Source organism: Telopea speciosissima, chromosome 5, assembly GCF_018873765.1.
Source record: "Telopea speciosissima isolate NSW1024214 ecotype Mountain lineage chromosome 5, Tspe_v1, whole genome shotgun sequence".
Lineage (NCBI taxonomy): Eukaryota > Viridiplantae > Streptophyta > Magnoliopsida > Proteales > Proteaceae > Telopea > Telopea speciosissima.
In genome coordinates, this window is record NC_057920.1 from 5,238,161 (window position 1) to 5,253,447 (window position 15,287).

The 15,287-nt window shown below is 39.6% G+C and overlaps 1 protein-coding gene across 2 annotated transcripts in view; it reads right to left on the bottom strand.

Moving 5' to 3' along the window:
- The window catches only part of LOC122661501 (protein MRG1-like), a 77,107-nt gene that overhangs the window by 25,802 nt on the left and 36,018 nt on the right, over nucleotides 1–15,287 (bottom strand). The gene's annotated exons all lie outside the window — the stretch shown is intronic.

Here is a 15,287-nt window from a genome sequence, read left to right on the forward strand (position 1 = left end):
GATGGAAGGGTAAAAAAGCTAAAGAGTTGGACGATTTTAGACTAAGGTATACGGGGGATAAAGTAATAGAATTGGAGTAGGCACAGCAGTGGATAGAGATTTAAAGATGATGCGGTGGATGTTAAAAGATTCGGATATAGGATTATATGCATCAAGCTTGTGGGAGAATGATGTTATCAATATAATTAGCGTTTACGCGCCTCAAGTAGGATTGGATGAAAGTACTAAGTTACAATTTTGGGAACACATGGATGAATTAGTGCAAGATTTTAGTCAATGAGAAAAGATTATTATAGGGGGTGATCTAAATGGACATGTTGGGAAAGATCATAGAGGCTATGAAGGTGTACATAGATGATATGGTTTTGCAAAGAGGAATGAGGGGATCTCATTTTTAGATTTTGTAGTGGCTTATGATTTATCCATTGTAAACACTTTGAAAAGAGAGAGGAGCATTTAGTTACCTTCAGAAGTGGGCATCATAATAGCCAAATAGATTTCTTCCTGTAAAGAATCCCAGAACCTGTAACCAGTGCCTGGCAAAGAGAGGAGAGAAGATAGAAAGAGATGGAGAAGAAGAGAGAACAATGGGAGAAAAGAGTTGTACGATAGAATGTATCATCTACCGTACCAGCCAACATATATTTATATTAAGCCAAAACAGAATTGCTAAAAGAATATAGCTCTTACCTAATTAAGCCTAAAGCCTAAAACAAAAAACAAACTTAGACTAGAAAACTAACCATTAAAGACATAAACTAATAAAGGAAACCATAATAGGAGGAGTCCCCCTATCGTGCTACATATCTCTCAACACTTCCTAACTCGAAGGTCCGATAGATTGTTATATAAGGTTATACTAAGGGAGAGCTTAACCACACAACATAGATTAGTGGTCATGGATATGTGCCTCACTACAGAATCGTAACTCGTAAGTAAGGTGAGCTTATTTGCCTTAGGATAAGGTGGTAAAGCTTAAAAGGAGATACTTTGAAATCATTTATTGATGAAGTGGTCAAACAAGGAAAGTGGGACTTTGAGAGAGATACTAATACGGCGTGGAATGAGATGACTACTGTTAGAATAATGTACACCAGAATACCGTGGGGGTATTCTGGTCCTTTTGGGGTTATTTTTATGTTATTAAGTGTTATTAGCTTATGTCGGCTATGTGGGTTTTAGTCCCACATCGCCTAGCTTCTATTATTTGTAACTTCCCCTCTATTATAAATGGAGGGGCCTTTCTCTCATTAATATAAGCCATTCCATTATTTTATTCCCTCTCTCTGACCCACGGTTCAACCAACATAGTATCAGAGTTGGTCTGATCTAGGTTAGAGAGAAAAACCCTATTTTCTCCCTTCTTTTCCTCCAATCGATCTCACCTCCTCTTCTCGCTTTTCTCGTTTTTTCCTGCTCCTGTTCTTCTCCCTTTCAGCCCAAAAACAGGGGCAGCACTAATGAGGTAGACATAATATCGATGATTTAGTGCTGCCCCCCTTTCTCTTCTATCGTTTTTCATTAAAATCCTGCTGGACCCTAATCTGTGATTTGGAGTTTCCCTTTTGTCTTTGGAGATCAGATTCCTATCACCTAAAGAAGACTGATCCTCCACTTTTGGAGCACCATACGCAACCTTTTCCAGCACCTTCCTATCCTATTCCATTGACCTCCTTTCCTTTTTTCTATTTCTCCATCTTTCATTAACCTTTCCAGCCCCTACCCTAATTGATCTCAACTTGTCAGGGTTTTGAAAAACCCTGACTCCAATCGATTTTAGGGTTTCCCTTTTCAGATGCAGCTAATTTTTTGGGGGTGATTCCCTACTACTACAAGCCATACTCGACCTAAGTTTGGACCCTTTCTGATGGCTGGATTTGTTTCTACAGCAAAAATTCCTTAACCTGCTAATTTGGTTACCTGCCAAAAACCCTGACTTTTAGGTTTCAGTTTTTGCTAATTTTTGGAGGGCTGATTACTCCTACTTCAAAGACTAATCGACCTCAATATTGCACCTATCCAAGTTTTTTGAAGGCCCCTACCCCAATCGATCTCTTCTTTTCAAGGTTTTCCAAAACCCTGATAAAAATCGATTTGGGCTAGGGATGTTTGCTGCTATTTGGAATTTTTTGTTGGTGTTTCTACCATCACGAAGGACATTCTACTTCAACTATTTATGGCTTGAAGAAGGTCTACTGCCCAAGATAGCTGCTGCCCTCATTATCTGCGATTTTTAGGTATTTCTCCCATGTGAAGATCAAGTCTCAATTACCAAGGAGATTGGTCATTCGAACTGGAGATCCATTCCAGCAGTTTTTGGTCAGCAAGTATTACAATAAGCAAGCACCTTTGACATGTCAGCCTCACCTTTGTTGAAGAACCCCTTCCCTACAATCGATATTCACTTTCAGGGTTTTTTACAAAACCCTGGCTATAATCAATCTAAGGGGTAGGGCAGTCCACAGTTGCTAATTTTTTAGGAGAGTTTTATCAACATCAGAGGAGTGTACAGCCCATTATTCAGCATCTTACATCAGGTTTTTTAGTAAAAAAACTCCGGTTCATTCTGTTGGCTTGGTTTCTTCAATTATCAAGCTGTTTTTCTTGTTCCTATATGGCTGGCTGCTTCAACTACCTATGGATTTGTCTGGTTATTTATCTTATTTGGCGGGTTATTATGAGCTTCACTACCTACCTGGCTGGTGTTATTGATTGGCTTCTGTAAGCATGACTGGTTGATGTGTTACTGCTGCCTTCATGTGGAATACTGCTGCCCTATAATTGTGACTGTGTTTCCTCTTATTGGAGATCGAATTTCTCTCGTTATTGAAGACTCTACTACCCTGGAGATCAGCCTATTTGGGATTACCACAATGTGTTCCACAATTTTTTGGTTGCACCTACGAACCTATTCAGTTATGTGAAGCTTTTCTGGTTAATATCCGGCATACTTTGGAGCTTGCATACTAGCATTGTTACAGATTCAGATCTGATCCAGTTTTGTTGAAGCTACTTCCATTCATTGCTGTCCGGATATCTTCTTAGAATTGTCTAGCATGTGGGAGTTTCTACCATGGAAACTTTTGCACAATTGCTCCTCCCTGTTTGAAGATTGAACAAGCCTTGACAATTGGAGCATTTCCTTACTTCGAATCAGATTTGTATCTTTTTCAGATCTGAATATTGGGGTTAGGAGTTTCTCCCCTGCAGGGGTTTCCATTCAAAGTGTTTGTTTGATTGATAGAAGAAGGTTGGAGCTTTCTATGTTACCCAAGTTAATCCTACTCCATTATCCCACTGCTGTTTTTCCTTCACCACCTCCCAAAACATACCTTTGGCATTACCCATAACACCCTTGGAAGTTAATGGTATTCTCTTCTTTACCATTTCTTCTTTTTTCCATTATACTTGGCAGCCATTGAACCATTCTGGAATGTTATGTTTTGCCCTATCTCTAACCTAATCTCTCTTATGTCCACGTGCACTACACGTGAGGGGGGGATTATATACAGTATACCTGCAGCCATTGCAGAGAGCAGAACATATAGGGACACTTGGTGCAAAACATAGAAGGTCAGAGGTTTCACCATTGCCAATAAGTATCTACCTTGTTATTGGGTTACGTTTGCCGTAAGGGGGAGGTTAGTGTTAAAAGTTTTGAAGATGTTTGGTTATTGCCTGCCCATATGAGGTCCTACAGTTTGGTTGTTTCCGCTACTTGATCTTTATTACTGCCTGACTCATCTGCTTGCTACCCTAGTTACTTACCTTCAAGATTATTAGTCAGAGATTCATCCCTGGACAATTGTTGAAGATTGGTAACAATTGATCAAGTCTGCCCAAGTTTGAAGGTCTATTTTTTTAAAGTTCTTGAAGGTCTATTTGGGAGCTGCATTCCTTTTGGAGCTGGATTCTGCTACAACTTATTTTTCCCATTTTTCATTCAAGTTGGGCATTAGTACCTTGTATGCGCCAACTTGAGGGGGAGTGTTAGCATTGTTATGGAGAGAGTTTTTCTTTAGTAGAGAGTTTTTTTTTCTTTAGTCCACGCTGGATCTTCCTTCTTTCATATTTGTATAATCCAGCGTGAGGGGGAGTGTTAGAATAATGTACACCAGAATACCATGGGGTATTCTGGTCCTTTTGGGGTTATTTTTATGTTATTAAGTGTTATTAGCTTATGTCGACTATGTGGGTTTTAGTCCCACATCGCCTAGCTTCTATTATTTGTAACTTCCCCTTTATTATAAATAGAGGGGCCTTTCGCTCATTAATATAAGCCATTTCGTTATTTTATTCCCTTTCTCTGACCCACAGTTCAACCAACAACTACTTATATTAAGAAGGTTGCAAAAGATGTCCTAAGCGAATTGAAAGGAAAACATCATTCCTCTAGAGAGACTTGGTGGTGGGATGATGAGGTTCAAGCAGCCATTAAGACTAAGAAAGCTAATTTTAAGACGTGGCAAAGGACTAAGGAAATAAGGATGTAGAAGATCTACAAAGGTATAAATTTGCCAGAAATGAAGCTAAGAAGATTATGGTAAAAGCAAGGGAGAAGAAGTATGAAGATTTCTATATAACAATCTGAGCAAAAAGGATGGGGAAAAAATTATATATAAGACAACTGAAGTGAGGGAAAGGAAGAGTAGAGATCTCGACCATGTTAGATGTATTAAAAATGAAAATGGTAAAGTACTAATAAGGGATGAGGACATTAAGAAGAGATGGGAAGGTTATTTCTACAGCCTACTAAATGAACACACTTCAGGTAATAGTGTTCCGGAACCCATCAAGACACCACATATCATAGATATATACGAAAAATTAGGGTGTCATGAGTAAAAGAAGTTTTAAGGAAGACGAGGTTAGGAAAATGCCAGATGATTGGAGGAGAAGCATCGTGGTTCCAATTTACAAAAATAAAGGTGATATTCAGAGCTGCAATAATTATAGATACATAAAACTAATGTCATACTATGAATATGAGAGAGGTTCTTGAAACCCACCTGAGACAAAAAAACTACTATTATGGAGAACCAATTTGGTTTTACGCCAGGAATATCCACGACAAAAGCTATTTACTTAGGAGACTCATGGAAATATTTAGAGATTGCAAGAAGGATCTCCACATGGTCTTTATTGACTTAGAAAAATCTTATGACAGAGTCCCTAGAGAGTTAATCTCCCAAGTACTAGAGAAGAGAAGTGTTTTAAGTAAATATATGGATATAATTAAAGATACGTATAATGGTGCGGTGACAAGTGTAAAAATTGTGAGGGGCCAAGGTAGTGAATTCCCAATTACAATTAGGTTACATCAAGGATTAGCTCTAAGCCTTTTTTTGCTTGCGTTTATCATGGATGATTTAACTAGAGACATTGAAGATGAGGTTCCTTGGTGTATGCTTTTTGCTGATGATACTGTTTTAGTGGATGAGACAAAAGCAGGGATTAACGCCAAGTTGGAGTTATGGAGATCAACCTTGGAATCAAGGTTTTAAGATAAGTAGTACAAAGATGGAGTATATGGTGTGTAACTTTGGTTACACTAAGACGGATATGAGGTGGCGAAAATTGATGAGGGATATTAGGTACCTGGGCTCAATCATAAATAAAGAAGATGATATAGAGGATGATGTTTCACAGGGAATTAAAATAGGATCGATGACGTGGAGAGGTGAGTGTTGTGTGATCGGCGTATTCCTTTAAAACTTTAAGGAAAATTTTACTGTGAAGGTCATCCAACCGGCTATGATGTATGGTGTGGAATGTTGGGCAGTTAAGAAGCATCATAGATAAACTCAATGTAGCGGAGATAAGGATGTTGAGACGAATGAGTGGCAAAACTAGGAAGAATAGATTAAGGAATGATCATATTAGAGTTGATTTGGGAGTAGCTTCAAATCTCCAATACATGTTAAGCTACGAGAAAGTCGTTTGAGGTGGCATGGCCATGTTCAACGGAGGCCTTTGGACGCTCCAATACGGAGGAGTGATTTGATTCAGATTGAAGGAACTAAAAGAGCCAAGGGCAGACCTAAAATGACCTTAGGAGAAGTGGTAAGGAAAGACATGCATAGCTTACGCCTTGTATCACCTCGAATAGAGCTGATTGGAGGGCAAGGATCCATGTAGCCGACCCCATTTAGTTGGATTTGGATAAGGCTGAGATGCTATTGTTGTATAAAGAACACAGTAACTGTGAAGCAATATACATTATACAGGCCCTAAGAGAATTCCATACAAAGGTTTCACTGAAATGAGCTACACTTCTCTGAAATGAACTGACTGAACTCTAATCATATCACAATAGTTTATAAATGCATAATCAAAATTTCATAGGCCGATATTAACAATCATAACATAGAGAAAGGGGAAAGATTGAACTTCATACTTCCTATCTCCTACACTTAATTCGAATCATCAGTTCAAAGGTGGCCAAGATTCACCAAAAGTTGAAAGCAGAATGTCCATTTCATCATGCTATTGCATGATATTGCATACAGCCATAAGTACATCAGTCAGATGAATGACCATAGATAGTTGTACATCCATGCCCCTTGTATGACCCTCTAGAAATTATGCACCTTATAAATAGAAGTTCTACCAAAAAAAGAATAAAACTTTAACAAACAAAATGATAGAATCTTAGTTTTACAGGGTCCATTATCAAAGTCCATTTTATTGATCCAATTCTGATAAATTACGCGTTTCTCAAGGTACTCATTAAAGCATGTTGCAAGAAGTGATCTGGCTTCAAAATGAAGAACCACCTTCATGTTCAACTACATATTCACATATCTCTGATTTTTCCTTTTTAAGGCTACATTACATCCAGCCTCACAGATCTTTCAAATACATTTCAATCAATTTACTCTGCCAAATTGGTCTTCAAGTTGAAGAAGATTATTACATGGGATGACCTCAACTTCACATCCGGATTTACTGACAATACTCGCTGTAGTCTTGTTAAGCTTAACAACTAAACTTGTACGATAATATTAATTCTCGAAAGAAAAAATAAGAAAACATTGTTGCTATTCTAGTACTGGACATATAGAGCTCTGTTGGAATATTTGGGGAATTGAACTTGTGTCAATGAGACACAGGTCCTCCCTATTTATAATAATCATAATGAAGTAAGGCAACACAGACTAAACCTCACTGGACAATTATACCCTTGTACCCCATATTACAACATTCCCCCTCAAGTTGGTGCATAAATATCAACCATGTCCAACTTGCTAACAACTGAAACAAAGTTCTTACTAGGTAAGCCCTTAGTAAATACATCAGCCAGCTGATCACTCGAAGAGACAAACGAAATGCAAACAAGACCCTATTCGAGTTTCTCCTTGATAAAGTGGCGATCAATCTCCACATGTTTGGTTCAATCATGCTGAACCGGATTATGTGCAACATTGGTCGCAGATTTACTGTCAGAGTAGAGACGCATGGGCAGCTCAAATGGAACACCAAGGTCCTGAAGTAAACTCTTTAACCATAGTAACTCACAAATGCCATGGGCTATGGCTCGAAATTCCGCCTCTGCACTAGAACGAGCTACCACAGATTGCTTCTTGCTCCACCAGGTGACTAAGTTGCCATCAACATAGGTACAGTAGCCAGAAGTAGAACATCTATCATCAGGGCAGCCTGCCCAATTAGCATCTGTAAATGACTCAATACGAAGGTGATTATGAGATGAGATGAGGACACCTTTTCCAGGAGCAGCCTTCAAGCAACGCAAAATCCGGTACACAACATCCAAATGGGATGAATATGGATCATGCATATATTGACTCACAGCAAATGCAATGTCTAGGCGAGTGTGGGATAAATAGATAAGTCTCCCAACCAGCCTCTGATAACTAGTCTTGTCAACTGGTTCTCCGTCCTTACTTCGAAGATGAGAATTAGGTTCCACAAGGGTGTTAGCAGGCTTGCAACCCAACATTCCTGTATCTGTTAATAGATTAATGGAGTATTTCCTTTGGGAGAGAGAAATACCCTTAGCTGAATATGCCACTTCAATACCTAGGAAATACCTCAGTTTTCCTAGGTCTTTAATCTAAAACTCCTGTCCCAAGAATTTTTTTAGGGAGGAGATCTCCTCCACACTACTCCCAGTGATAACAATATCATCCACATTAACTATCAAAATAGTGATATGTGCATGAGTTCTCTTAATGAAGAGAGTATGATCGGCATTGCTCTGCTTGAAACCTATCGATACCATACCTTATGGAATCTCCCAAACCAGGCCCTGGGAGATTGTTTTAGACCATACAGGGCACAATTGAGTTTACACACCTTCCCCTGAGTCTTCAGAGAAGCAAATCCTAGAGGAATGTCCATGTATACCTCTTCCTCAAGTTCTCCATGCAGGAATGCATTCTTGACATCTAGTTGTTGAAAGTCCCATCCTTGATTCACAGCATATGATAGGATCACTTTCACAGTATTCATCTTGGCTACCGGTGCAAAAATCTCCTGGTAGTCAATTCCATAAGTTTGGGTGAATCCTCGAACAACCAGCCGTGCCTTGTACCTGTCCACAGACCCATCAGCTTTGTGCTTCACTACGAACACCCATTTACATCCTACAGCTTTCTTTCCTGGAGGAAGAGACACCAGTGTCCATGTGTCATTCTTTCCAAGAGCTTGCATTTCTTCATCCATTGCCTCTTTCCATTTAAAATGAGTCAGTGCTTCCTACCAAGTGTTAGGAATGACAAACGCATGAAAGGAAGTAGACAGAGAGTCATATGACACAACATTAGAAAGAGGATGTTGAGTACATGACCTTTTTTGTTTTCTAACAGCAATGGGTAAGTCTAGAGATGGATCACTGGAAGAAATCGACTCACCAGACACATTAGGAGTACATGGTAGACCTGAATCCGGTAAATCCAATCGGCGAGGAGAGATGGTGGTGGTCTTAGTAGCCTGCTCTCTGTTTTTCTTCTTTCGAGAACAAACAAAAACCTTAAAAGGAGAAAGAAGAGATGGTTGAGGCTCCCCCTAAACCACACCCTAAACTGTGGGCTGGAAAGGAGCTTGTTCTTCCTCTACCCTGGGCTGCTGCTCTTGATCAGTAACACCATCTGCAACTTTGATGTCATCTTCCATCATGGGCAGCTCTATAGGGGCAATCACAAACGGCACCTCTTTCCCTGTAGTCCTAAACTCCCCCTGAAGAGGTGTAGGAGACGAGTAATAAGGAACAGATTCCTGGAAAAACACATCCATGGTAACAAACATCCGGCGTGATGGAGGATGATAGCATTTGTAACCCTTCTCAGTGGCAGAATATCCCAAGAAAATGCATCTAAGACCATGGTTCGAGAACTCGCAAGATCTCGCCGAGTTTCTCGGTTTTGTGAGATCCCGAGACGAGATGCCATACGCATTCTAAAACTATACTTTCTCAGCGAGATCTCGGCAAGATCTCGAGATCTCGGTATTGTCTCGGTACACATTTTTTCCAGTTTTTTTAGTTTTAAAAGTTCAATATCTCGCCGAGATCTCGGTATCGGGTTAGAACATGGTTTTTTACCCATTTTAATTGCCCATTTGGCCCATGTGCCCATTTTATTAAAAGAGGGCAATGGACAGAACTCGGAAATCTCGATAGTTCTGTCCATAGCTCTCTAAACAAAGGGGAAAACACTCAAACAGCTCTCTCCCTCAAATTTCTTCCTCTTTCTTTCAAATCTTGGGTGGATTGCATTGTTTGAAGTGAGATTCAAGTGCTAAAATGAATATTCAACTCCAACAGTCCAAAAATCATCACTTATTTCTAGGATTTCAAAGGTATTTTCTAGTTTTCCTCAAATCTATTTTTTTCAAAAAAAATTGTGTAATCCTTGTTAGATTCATGTGGTTTTGATATATATTAAACATCTTTGCCCGATCTATCACTTGATGGAGTCGGATTTATTTTTCAGTTATTAAATTTTTTATTATAATTTCTGAAAAAATAAATGATTTATTTGAAAAAAAAATTGAAAAAAATAGGATGAATAGTGATTGTTTGAAAATGATTTTCATATATGTTAAACAACTTGGGATGCTCTACAGCCCCATGGATTAATTTTTGATTTTCACCCATTAAAAAATTTATTTTATTTTTCAGATTTAATAAATATATTATAAAAATTAAAAATATATATATAATATTAAGGAAAAATACTTGTTGCTATGGAAAATTATGTGCAACATATGTACATAATATTCAACTTCATAGGTGTCAAATACATCATTACATTATATTTTTCTTATACTTTTAAGGTATAAATATTTTTTAAAAAAATTCAAAATATATTATTTTTAATTAAGAAATAAATACTAGGGTTAGAGGATAAATAAGAGATAGTTATTTCATAGTTCCAGTAGCTTGACATTACGTTTAAGAGTTATAAATAGCATACTTTAAGTCTTGAATACCTTACTTTAAGTGATCCATGGTTATTAATACATGCTTTTTTATGTAATAGTGTAAAATATAAGACATTTTATACACAATGTCTAATATAACATGGCAACATGGAATCCCCATGTCCGCAGACAAAAAGAAGTCCAAATGCAATTATTGTGGGAAGTTGCTATCTGGAGGAGCCACCAGGTTAAAGCAACACTTGTCTGGTACAGGCAAGGATGTTGCTTCATGCCCAAATGTTCCTATCCAAGTGAAAGTGGCAATGGCACAACACTTGAAAGGAGGAAGATTAAAGAAAGCTGAGAGGGAAAAAATGCAACAAGAGTTTGATGAGGCAGTACTAGAGAGGACTGGTGTAGAGGTCCGTGGCGGAGATGATACTGACATTGGGCCTCCACCTGGTGAGTTTCAATCAGAGGCTGAATGGAGAATTTACCAGCAGACTTTGGCTGAGAGTAGACAAAGTTTTCATTTTGAGAATATAAGAGCATATGAGCAAGCAAGAGGAGCTAGTGGATCTGGCTCAGCTGCACCAGTACAAGAAGATGGGAGGAGGAAAAGCACTGGGACAAGAAATATACCACGACCCCCCAACCCGACCACGAGTACAAGCTCCAAATCCCATTTTTTAGCAGGATCCCACAACTTTTAGACAACAAGAAGATGCCTACCAGCCAACCATCCCGCAAATATTTGGTGGTACACAAGAGGAAGCACGAAAAGCCTTCAGCAAGTTCATGCTTTACCATGGCATTCCAGCCAATGTAGCACAAGGAACATACTATAATGCATTCCTTGATGCTACAAGGAGGGCTGGTGTAGGATGGAAGGGACCTTCACCACATGAATTATACAATGTATATTTGCCTCAGGAGGTATTGGAGCTGAAAGATTACATTGATGGTTTGAAGCCAATGTGGGAGACATATGGGGTTACTCGTATGGCTGATGGATGGACTGGACCTACTAGATTGTCCATCATAAATTTCATGATGAGTTGCAATGGAAAGACTGTATTCTTGAAGTCTATTGATGCATCAAAGAATGTAAAGGATGCATCAAACTTGTATAAGGAGTTGAAGCAAGTGGTGTAGGAGGTAGGACCAAGGAACGTTATCCAAATTGTGACGGACAACGGTTCCAACTTTAAAAAGGCTGGAGAGAAGTTGATGAATAAGAAGAGTAAGAGGATCCGGCTCTTTTGGACCCCATGTGCAGCCCATTCTATTGATTTAATGCTGAAGGACATGGGGAAAAAGACTTTGGTGGCGGGTGTGGTAAATAGGGCAAGACAAGTGACAACTTTTGTGTACAACCATGCTTATGCTTTAGCCTTGTTGAGGAAGAAATGCAATGGAGATTTAGTGAGGCCTGGTGTCACTCGATTTGCCACCAATTACATTGCATTGAAGAGCTTTCAGACTAAGGCGATAGGTTTGAAGTCTATGTTTGCAAGTAAACAATGGTTTGGTTGGCAAGGTTCTAAGTCAGAAGAAGCAAAGGCAACACAACAGACCATTGCAACTGATGGATTTTGGAAGGACTTGGGGAAAGTGGTTGCCATATTAGAGCCCGTGGTGGCAGTCCTGAGGATGGTTGATACAGAGAAGAAGCCTACCTTGGCCCACATTTATGCTATCATCCAAAAAATGAAGGAAATGGTTAGAGCTGCTATATCTCAAAATGCAAAGTCCTACACTAACATCATTGATGAGCGGTGGGAGAAGCACTTGAGTCATCCATTGCGTAAAGCTGGTGAGTTCAACATACTTTACACTTTAAATGTTATAACTTTTTTACATTTACATATTCAAAACCCAAAGGCATTAAGTCACTAACAAATCATATTTGTGGTGTCTACTTTACCAGCATACTATTTGAATCCAAAGTATCACTACTCCCATGATCTTGGGCTAGACATAGAATTGTTAAAGGCAGTTCAAGCTGTTACTGAGAAGTTGGAGCCCACTCCAAACACACAATCTGCTTGCAATGATGAGGTGAGAGTATGGGATTTTGGTACTTTGGTAGTTAGTTTATGAATGTAATTACTACATAGGAAATACTAATGCCTCAAATTGAAAATAGATCAAATACTTCAGAGAGACCTCAGCAAGTTTCGGTCGACAAGCTATAGTAGAGGGTAGACAAAAGTCAGACCCTAGTAGGTGGCTTGATATTACATTTATGAATTATAATTTTATCTCTTTAGAATGTATATATTCTTACTATTCTATATTTGTAATGCAGCCGACTGGTGGGTGTTTTATGGTACAAGTTCACCCAACCTGAGGAAGGTAGAAGTGAGAGTGCTCTCACAAACTTGTTCATCCTCTGGATGTGAGCGCAACTGGAGTACATTCTCATTGATACATTCAAAGAGGCGAAACAGGTTGGGTAGCGAACGACTGGAGCAGCTTGTGTATATGCACTACAATATGAGATTAAGGATGAGGCACATACGTGAAGGAATTGAGGCCAATGATAAAGAACCCATTGAACTGTCCAACATTTTCCAAGAGGACTCTGATGACGATGAGGCTCACCTATTCCAGTGGGTGAGGGATCGTGGTACACCCAATATGGATCAGCCTGGGGGTAGGCCCGACCCCACCATTGCGTCTGTAACCGGCACTGATGTTGATGATTATATGTCGTCGCAAGAGGGGCGTGCACATGCAGAGTCACCGAAACCTTTTGAGCCTACTGTAGGAAGTCCTGCTGATGATGATGATGGTAGTGGTGATGGTGGTGGTGGTGGCATGCAGAATGGCGGTTATTATGATGATCGTCATGAGGGGATGCGCGAGCAGTACCAGTATGATGTGGGAACGCTGGGGGACCCTGTGCGTTTCACCAGTGAGGCTTAGTTTACGCATGCCACTCAAGATCAAGACCATGGTGGCCACTCTAAAACATACAACAGAAAGAAGGGTCGCAAACACTCAGCACCGGTTCTGATTATAGTGCCTATGGTCAGTATGGGCAGTCAGCAGCTGAGTATGACAGTCAAAGCTCTGAGTCAGGTTTTGAGTACATATTCCCAGTCCCAAACCAGCCATACATGCCTCAAACTCAATATGACAGTAGCAGTGGATCTTACACCTCATACCAACAGCCTCCTATGTACCCTAAGATAGGGAGATTGGTATATGTTGATCAGAAGACTTATATGGAAGTTGTGTCACACTATGTGCAACACTACAGCAATTCCATGACATGGGAATTCTTTATGGATCAATATGGGAATGAATTTATTGCTCAATCATATTTTATGTAACAAATTCAGTGAACATTGATGTAATGTACTTTTTATTTGAATGTTTTGATTGATATGTACTAATTAGAATGTTTTGATTGTTAATTTGCTATGTTTTACTAAATTATATGTAGAGTAGGTTGTTTTAGACTTTTAGTATGACTCGTCACCTACCAACCTATGGTCCAAAGTAAAACTCATATTTGGACTTGTTTTTTGGCAAATCTGGGCATGCCATTGTGTTTAAATGGCCTGAAATAGGCTGGATACCAAGTTTCAGACCAAAAATATGTGTAAAACCCACCGAGTTGGGGGTCCGAGTCCAAAAAAAAAAAAAATGCAGCAACTCGCCGAGATCTCGGCTCGACTCGGTTTCTGGCTTGGCCGAGATGCCACCGAGACCCGAGTCTTAGAACCTTGTCTAAGACCCCTAGGATCAAGCTTGCCATGCACATGGTGATTTCGTGCAAAGGCAACGCACCCAAACACCTTTGGAGGGACAATAAAGGATGAAGAGCCCATAAGGAGATCAAGAGGGCAACGACCCTCCAACATACGAGAAGGAAACTGGTTCATCAAATATGAAGCAAGCAAAACAGCATCACCCCAAAACCATGGAGGAACATGCATAGCAAACACCATTTTGGGCTGTTGTGTCAACACAACTGGTCTGGTGGATAATCCCGTTATTAACAAGATAGGACTGAAATCACCAACCATATATTCCCGCCCATTATCAGTCCGTAGAATTTTAACCTTGGCATCAAATTGGGTTTGCACCATCTTACGAAAAGGCTTGAAACAACGAGAAACATCACTCTCCTGATGAAGCACATAAACCCAAGTAGTGTGACTAAAAGCAGTCAATCAATGACACCAACCACTGAAAACCAGAAATAGACACATAACGAGCAGGGCCCCACACATCAGAATGAACCACACCAAAAGGAACCAAACTTCTATTATCAGAAATAGGGAATGTGTGTCTAGTTTGCTTAGCCAAAGTGTAAGCATAAAAAAAACAAAGCTATTTGGATTACACTGTTTAAATAAAGCAAGAAAAACTTATATAAAATCCCTAAGGAGGGATGACCCAAATGACGATGCCACATGTGAAGCTCGGACAAAGCACGGGCAGAGGCCCCAGGGAGAGAAGCAACAATAGAGAATGTTGAAGAACCTTCAAGCAGATAAAGACCACCATCCATCCTACCCCTGCCAATCGTACCACCCATTTTCAAGTCTTGAAAAACACAGTGAGAAGGGAAGAATGTCACCTTGCAATTTAAATCCCTAGTGAGACTACTAATAGACAAAAGATTAGTAGAAAATTTCAGGACATGAAGAACAGAAGAAAGGGAAATACTAGGAGAACATTCAATGGACCCTTTTCCTGAAACAGAGGATAGGGATCCATTAGCCACACGAACCCGATTGGTACCTGACAATGGGAAATACTGGTAAAAATGGGAGGGTGATCCAATCAAATGATCAATGGCCCCTGAGTCGATTATCCAAGAAGTAGGAAAACCAACTGAAGAACAATGGCCATCGAAAGAAATACTTGAAATAGAATGTGAGTAG